We start from the raw sequence: 8,780 nt of genomic DNA on the forward strand, positions 1-8,780 counted from the left end.
ACCGCTCCTGCCTGCCTGCTGTGGACTCCTTTATACCGCTCCTGCCTGCCTGCTGTGGACTCCTTTATGCTGAGTGGTGACTTCCTGCTGAGGGAGCCCAACAGTTTTATCCTAAAATCATACTGTTTTGTTTTTATACAGAACAGAGTGACTACTGGTGACAGTTACACTTTATCAGCACAGTGTCAGTCTGGGGACCACATCCACTCAGGATGCAGGCCCTGCCTGATTGATGGAGTTGGGAGGTTTCTTCAGCTTTTCTTGGCTCAAGTTTTTGCCAACTCACATATTTCCTACTAAGTTCCTGCGGCTTTACCACTACCACGTAGGTTTGTTCTCCCCCAGGCAAGTTTACGGAAGTTGAGGAAATACTGATAAAGTTATTAGAGGGTGATGCCATTGTAGACCAGGAGCTTCCAACGCTGGCTCTGGTGAGTTTGCTAGAAATAATGAACTGTAGAGAGTTTCCACCATTCACAGCAATTAGTTTTAATAATTCTGCCCATCTTAACCTGTGAATGGCTGGGTTTCCAAGAACACTGGAAGCCACTGAATAAACTTTGGCAGGTGATAAACACCAGGCTTATGTTTTTAACAGACCTCTGTAGCTATTGAAATGGGCTGGGAAATGGGGTGAAATGGAGGGAGGGGCTTCAGAGTCACTGTAACAGATTTAAGGCCGCTGTGGTTACATGGCAGGAACCAAGGAGGGCTGGGCTAACATGGTAGCAGACAAGCTGATTAAACTCTGACTAGCACAGATAGAGGCAAACCAAACGCTGAGAGGGAGACTGATAATCCCATGCACAAAAGGGCAGAACTTCAACCCTAATTAGATGATTAGCCTTTTCTGCAGCATAAACGTTATAGCTAACTGTAGTCTGTAGTGTAGTCTACTTCCTCTGGAGTTACCTCCAGGGTCAAGGAAGTCTACAGACTACATCCCAAATTCTTGATGGTTTAGACAATAAAGTTTATCTAAAGCAAACAATGTTCAATAACCAGTCTTCCAAAAATTAAGAAATGAGCCCATTCTCCCTTTCTCTGTAGCAGGCAGACTTGCAGTTGAACATCAAACATGTTCATAGCAGAAGCAGCCAAGCCTCTGTACCTTCCTCCCAGAATAGAGAGCATCCTTCCTCAGCTAGACATTCTGGGTTTTTAAAAAAAGAAAGTCACGGGGTTGAAATGCATGTGATATTTGAGTAAAGAGAGACAGACATTGTCAGAAACACAACCGCGTCTTCAAAATGTTTTCTTTCTGCAGAAAGGCACCCCCTTAGGGGAGAAGAGTTCTCTGAATAATTTTTCCAGCCACACAGATGCAGAATATGAAAAGAATGCATAATGTGTCAGCTATGAAAACATGGCTACATTCTAAGCAAACACAGACTTTGCCCTGATACTTCTTAAATCTTCAACTCCTGAATCCTGGGTGGAGAGAGAAATGATGGCTCTTGCTTCTAAAATCACTCCAATTTCCTTCTTGTTAAACGTATTGCCGAGGCAACACTGTAGGTCAGCATCAAAGGAAGGAAGAAAATCCGTGGACATAAGGACACTGTACAACTCAAACTGTCTGCTTATACATACAAATCGGTCTAGATGCTATGGATGAAGAGAAAAATAAATGGAAGGTATTTTAATCCATTTTCTGTTGCTGTAGCAAAATATCCAAGAATGGATGATCTAGCAAGAGTGCTGTTTTATTTGGGATCCGGAGTCTGTTTCAGCATGTGCTCAGGGTCTATAGTCAGGGCAAGTGTTATAGTGTGGTTTCTCTTCCTCCTCATACTCCTCTTCAACTTATGTGCTCATGTGTGAGAGTGTGTATGTGTGTTCATGTGTTCATGCATGTGTGTTCATGTGTTCATCTGTATGTGTGTTCATGTGTGAATGTGTATGTATGTGAGTGTATGTGTGAGTGTACATTCATGTATATGTGTGTTCATGTGTGTGTTCATGTGTTCATGTGAATGTGTGTGTGAGTATGTGAGTGTATGTGTACATATATTCATGTATGTGTATGTGTGAATGTGAGTATATGTGTTCATGTGTGTCAGTGTATGTGTGTTTATGTGTAAATGTGTATGTATGGGTGAGTGTGTGTGTATATCTGAGTTCATGTGGATGGGTGTGAGTGTATGTGTGTGAGTATGTGTGTATGTTCATGTTGTATGAGTGTGTATGTGTGTGTATATATATGTGAGTTCATGTGTGTGTGTGTGAATGTGAGTATATGTATGAGTATGTATGTAAGTTCATGTGTGGGTGTGTGTTCATGTGTGAGTGTATCTGTATGAGTATGTGTGAGTATGTGAATGTATGTGAGTTCATGTGTATGTGTGAGTGTGAGTGTGTGTGTGTGTGTGTGTGTGTATGTGTGTGAGCATGTGTACCATAGATGTCAGAAATTGACATTAGGTGTCTTACTTGACCATTTTGTAATGTGTTCTCTGAGACAGGGTCTCTCGCTGGCCCTAGGTTGGCTGGCCAGCCCTGGAGACCCTCTTGTCTCTACCTCTTCAGTGCTGCATGTTGTCCCCAGCCTTCCCTGTGGGTTCTAGGGATCCACCTCAGACCCACATGCTGGGGTAAAAGGACACTTACCTAGTGACCATCCCCTACCCTGAGACTTCCCTTCCTCCTATGAAGTCAAATGCCAGCACAGGGACTCCCCCTCACAGTCTCACCTAACCCTGTACAGCTCCCACAGCCCCCATTCCCAGTGTGTCAATGTATGACTTGGTGACTAAGTTTCCAATGCAAGATGTTTAAGGCACACACTCAGACCATAGTAGAGGGACAGCCACTAATTCAGTCCTAGGATGGGATCCTCAAGCCTAGGGACTTCTGAAAGGGACTGTGTTACAAGAAATACCTACTGTCCCAGTTTAACCAGCTCCAGTGGCCACTGCTATCCCATGGTCCTCAGGGTCCTGAGTCTCCAGGGAAAGCCATCCATGTAGTATAGCTCTGTCTCCACCTCCCCAAGCCCTCCCAGAGGAAACAATGTCAAGGGAGTGGACATCAGGCAGCCTCTGAATGACCAGTGTCCACTCCAGGGCCATCTTTCAAAGAGCTCGTTAGAAGGTTCCTTGAGTTGACAGATTTATTCAAACTAGTTATTAATTCTTCTTGCTAAGAGCCAATACTGACAAAGCAGCTTAAGGGAGGAAGGACTTGTCTTGGTTCTTGGTTTGAGAAGACATGGTCCATCATGGTGGGGTAGGTAGACTGAGCAGGGGCTCCACAGAGGCAGGAGCCTGTAGCTGGGGCTCCTTACATTGCTATGTAACAGAAAGTCCAGGCTGGACAGGAAGAAGGCTGGCCTGTACTTCAAGCCTCACGCCTTTAGTCATAATGTTCTTGTGTGCTGCATAAAGATAATCCTTGTATTATTCAAATGCTGATTTCTCTATCCCACTATCTGGTTTCAATTCAGGACATGGCGTTGCAATGCTTATGTTAAGAATCTCCTGTCTCAAATTTGTGTAAACAATGCTGTCTTGTCAATAAAAGCTGGAAAACCCAATAACGAGGCAATAGAGAGTGTAGTTGGGACATTCAGTAGAAGAAAGGATTCTAGGTAAAGCAAGGCAGGAGATTCAGCCAGGAGGAAGTGCATGTGGCGATTTGGGCTTGGAGGTAGCAAGATTAGGTTAGAGGATTAGGACACAATCATAATGCTTAGCTTTGGGGCTTTTAAGTTGTAAATCTATCTTTGTCTCTCTGTGCTGATATTTGTGAACTAGCTAGGTTTAAAAAAACTGCCGCCGTATTTATGTTCTGCACACATTTATAATAAAATAGGTTGTTACACACCCCAGTGACCCGCTTCTCCCCATGCTTCTCCATTCCTGATGCTTCCATACCTTCCAGAAGCAGCTCTGCCTGCTGGGACCAAGTGTTCAAACACTGTGGCCTGTGGGGACCATAGCAGTGCTGTAAGAGCTCAGAGAGGACAGAAGGGGCTACAACAGGGGCATTGACAAAGACACACACAAGATGACTTCATAAACAAAAGGTATGTATTAGTCCCTTTTCTATTCTGATAAATCGTCATGACCAGGGAACTTATAAAAGGAAGTGCATAACTGCTCTTATGGCTCCAGGGGGCTAGAGCACTTGATGGTGGGTAGAGAAGGTGTTGGTGGCCAGAAGACACAGCTGAGAGTTCATATCTCAGTCTACAAGCAGGGAGTCAAGAGCCTCAAAGCCTGCCTCAACTGCCAGGCTTCCCCCAGCAAGGCCACATCTCCTAATCCTCTGACTGCCACCAGCTGGGGCCCAAGTTATCAAGAATGTGAGACTTCTGGGGGACACAGTATTTAAACTCTCAGAGTGGCCGGGGGATTGCTCTTCTTTCATGTAGTTAAATGTTTGGGACTGGTATTAATACTCAAGCTATGTAAATGGGCAAGCTGCTCAGGCTAGCATTTGACTTTTGGCTTGCTTTGGCTTGTTTAGTTTGGGGACAGTGTCTTTCTATGTAGCTCCGGGGAAAACCATAGCCTCTTTGAGTGCTGGCTTTGTAGTCTTCTAACACCACACTCAGCAACTTTGACAGTTTTTGTTAAGACTTACCTTTGCAATGCTAGCCTGAAAGTGATGAAGGAAAGAAAGTCTGACTGTTTTTTCGGTTTGTTTTGTTCATTTTTTTAAGATTTCTGGAGAGATCAAAGGACGTTACTTGCCTTGCATAAATGACGATCTGAATTTGCTACCCAGAACCCAAGCAGAAAGCCAGGGCTGGTGTGCACTGCATGCTTGAAATCCCAACCCTGGAAGGCAGGGACAAGAGGATCCCTGTGACTCCCCGGACAGACAACCTAGTCTAAGGTAAGCTCCAGGCCAGAAAGAGATCTTGTCTCAAAAAGCAAGGTATCTGAGGAGTGACATCCAAGGTTGACTGCTGTCCTCCACAAATGCACACGTGTGTACCTGCATACATGTGAACATACACACATGCAAAGAAGTTTGCCAGTTCAGACACCACTGCCTTGGGCTTTTTTCCTCTCCTAGGGTCTCCCATAATGAAAACTACTTGTGTTTGTATTGGGCTTTTTCAAATATTTTCATGGTTATTCTCTTACCCAAGCTCTGTCACCATATACTACATAGGCAGATAAACTGTTCCCATTTTACAGATAATGAATGTGACAGTTGAGGCACTTACCTAAGGCCAGAGTCTTCACTGTAGGGTTCAGCAGCCTTGCCCTTACTCTTCCTATAGCCCCTGTTGCTATGAGTTTGTATTTTACATAACTCAGTTCATTTAATTGCTTCTTCAGAAATATATAATTACAATAAAGTGAGAAACCATGTTAGGCCCCTTCATCAATAAATACTACTGGGTCATGCTGTGTTGGGGACTAGCTTAGGGTCTTGCTGTGACAGAGTTCCCCAGAGTGAAGCAGGTCAGAACACTTGTTTCTCTCTCACACAAGGGCTTCTGGGAAGTTGACCTGAAGGTCCACCTTCATGGCTCTTCCACAAAATCCCCAGATGGTCTCCTTTCACAGTCCCCTTAGCATCTCAGAAAAACTCAGATTCAATCAACTTCATATTTATGTCCCAGCATCCTATGTACTGTTTGATTTTTTTTTTAAACACAGCACAATGAAGTCAGACTTGAGGGGCAATGGCTGTAGCTATTTATCTTTCTTCCCAATGTGGCCACACTGAATAACACAGGCTGTGACCTCTGAGTCCAGTAACAATATGGGCTCCACAAAGAGACAAAAGACACACGGAGGGGTTTGCCACTCGCAGCAAATCGACCCTGGATGGAGAGGAATGGTGGATGCTACTAGCTGCTGCTGGAGTCATTTTCCTCCAGGGACAACATCCATCTTTCCACTTCAGTGGCGTCAGCTAGTTTTTACCTCCTCTTGGTGAAGCAGAAAAGTAATGAGTATCTGGACTTTGAGTTCTTGAGATGGTCTGACCCTTGTGTGTGAACAGATTGCCAGTGCTTCAGGAGTGACGGGGATGGAGGTAATGATGCCCAAGGACCTGCCTGGGGAGGTTGTCAGCACCCTCAGCTGGAGTCTGCTGTTTCTGAGTAAATCCAAAATTCGACCTTCCTAGAATGTTGGTCTTCACCTGGTCTCACGTCCGCAGCCCTTCTTTCCTCTTGCCTCACCTCTCCTGCAGCCCTGGGTTCCTTCTAGTCTCCCCCGTGCCTGCAGCCCTGGGTTCCTTCTAGTCTCCCCCGTGCCTGCAGTGCTGGATCCAGGGCTTTCCCTCAGATGAGTGCAGAGAAAGGAGAGTTCTGGGAGACTCACCTGTGCAGTCATCTCTCCCTGCTTTCACTGCCGATTGTGGAACTTTTATGTTTTAGTCAAGCTTCTATTCCAACTCAGTGATCTTACAAATTGCATCAAACATTTATATTTAAAAAACAAGGACACATAAATGAAAGTAAAGAGGATGTTCATTTCATCTTGAACGACCCTGGTTTCCTTGTATGGGAAATGTGTGTCTCTGTACGTCTCTGTGCGTCTCAGTGTGTCTCTGTGTGTTGATATGGAGCAGAGCAGTAATCCTGTCACTGCCTTTTCTGTTCTTATTCCATGTCGATTTGCTTTGAAACACTTGGTGGTGTTGTTTTTATCATAGTGATAAATCTGAAACCCAACTTCACAATCTCATGCTGACACCATGCCCTCTTTTAAACTAACAGGCTTCAGTGGTTCTCGACCTTCCTACTGCTGGGACCCTTTAACACAGTTCCTCATGCTGTGGCTACCCCCAGCCATACAATTCTTTCATTGCTACTTCATAACTGTAATTTTGTTACTTTTGTGAATCATAATGCAAATATCTAACAGGCCAGGTTGAGAACCTCTTGTTTAGCGCACATTTGAAAGATTTTTCTGTGTTTCCCCCAAGTATCTAAACCATCCCACTGCACTCTGTATTGTCTCTGGGCACCCTGTGGTACCTCAGCAGCTCTAGAAATTGTTGTTCGTCCTGAGGCTACACCAGTCACAACTCACTTTTCCCTCTCTAGGGAAAACACCCACCATGACACCTCAGGTGTCACACAAGAACAGGAAACGTGAATCTCTTCCCCAGAGATTTTCTTACTTCCCCCTTCACACATTAGGGACCAGCCTTCCCCATCCTGCTTGCCTTCTGCCAGTGAGAAGGTTCGAGCTGCACACCCCCATTCTAAAACCGCAAGGACTCGTGGTGTGCGTGTGTGTGTGTGTGTGTGTGTGTGTGTGTGTGCATGTGTGTGTGCGTGCACATGCATGTGTGCGTGCACGTGCATGTGTGTGTGTGTGTGGCTTATGATTCTAACTGGGCCGTGCTCAGAAGAGAACAAGCTTCCTCTGCCCATGAGTGCTCCACCCCCAAACTGAGGATGCTTTTGCTGGGTCTTAGTTGTCCCAAGCATTCAAGCTCTAGACCTCAGTTCCTTGCTGGTGGGAGGGAGGCACTGGCAGCTCTTAGAGGACAACCTGACAGGGAGGTCTGGGACCTCTAAGGGAGTGTGAAATGCCCTTCTCTTTACTCTCTGGCCACCATGAAGTGAGTAGCTGCTCCAATTCATGTTCCTGTCACAATGTGCTGTCTCCCTGCAAGATCCGAAGCAATGTCTTAACTGACCAAGGGTAGGAGCTCACAAAACTGTGAGTCAGAGGAAACTTTTCTCGCTTAAGAGGCCATTTATTTATTTATTTATTTCTTATTGTGTGTGTGCATGCGTTTGTGCTGTGTGTGTGTGTGTGTGTGTGTGTGTGTGTGTGTGTGTGTGTGTGTAGGCACTCTCACCTGTTCATTCAGAGGTTGCTGGTATTTTCATCTATTGCTCTTTACCTTCTATTTTGGGGAAAGGTCTTTCTCTCCTTGAACTTGGAACTGCATCTGAGCTAGACTGGCTGGCTGGTGAGGCCCCCAGGCTTTTCCTGTCTATCTCTCAGCACTGGAATTATAGGCCCAACCACAACACACAGCTTTTCATGTGGTATTCGGTCCTGAACTCTGGTCCCTGTGCTTACACTCTGGTCACTGAGCCATTCCTCAGCTAGGTCTTCCTCTTTCTAAGCTGACTGCTTCAGAGGCTCTGTCACAGTAGCAAAGCTACCCTAGGGAGGGTATGATTCCCTGAGAAAGCATGCTGCACCGCAGACCCTCCTTGGTAAACTCAGCGAAAGAGCTTCCTGGGCTCCAATGTGGACAGCCCAGCTAGGGACACAGCCAGCCTGTGACTCAGAACAGATGTGGAGAATGTCTGTTGACTAGGACTCAGTTTGGTTTCTACTTCTAGCCCTCTTCCCTGGGTGATGCGCACTGGACCACAGCTTTATGAGCAGCTGGCATTGCTGAGACTTGATCTTTTCTGAAATATATAGTTATAAATATGATTATATATGTATGAGTCGGAAGATAATTTAGCGAGGTGTCAAAGTGAAGAAAATGTTTTCCACAAAATGTGAGGACCTGAATTTGGACCCCCAGGACCCACCTAAAATATTGGCCATTGCTGCCAGGTGTGGTGGTCCACAACTTTAATCTTAGCACAGGCAGAGCTAAGGGAGACAGAGACAGTGATAGTGAGTCCCTGGCCAGTCAGGGTTGCATAGTGAGACTGTTTCATAAACAAACAAACAAACATTGCAAGGCTAGGCGTTGTTGCGTGTGTGGGCCTGTAACCCCAGCCCAGGGCTGAGGCCGGACACAGAAACGGAAGTCTCCTGGGAGCTCACTGAAGAGCGGATCTCTATAAACAGCTGAGCTTTGCATTGTGTGGGAGGCCCTGTGGCAAA

The 8,780-nt window shown here is 45.6% G+C and overlaps 1 long non-coding RNA gene across 1 annotated transcript in view; it reads left to right on the top strand.

Moving 5' to 3' along the window:
• Positions 1–7,364: 7,364 nt before the first annotated feature.
• Positions 7,365–8,780, top strand: part of LOC116075027 — a 7,385-nt gene continuing 5,969 nt past the window's right edge. Inside the window, exon 1 of the long non-coding RNA XR_004112387.1 lies at positions 7,365–7,643. This is a non-coding gene — a long non-coding RNA (uncharacterized LOC116075027). The remainder of the gene's footprint in view (positions 7,644–8,780) is intronic.

This window comes from Mastomys coucha, unplaced genomic scaffold (genome assembly GCF_008632895.1).
Source record: "Mastomys coucha isolate ucsf_1 unplaced genomic scaffold, UCSF_Mcou_1 pScaffold3, whole genome shotgun sequence".
NCBI lineage: Eukaryota > Metazoa > Chordata > Mammalia > Rodentia > Muridae > Mastomys > Mastomys coucha.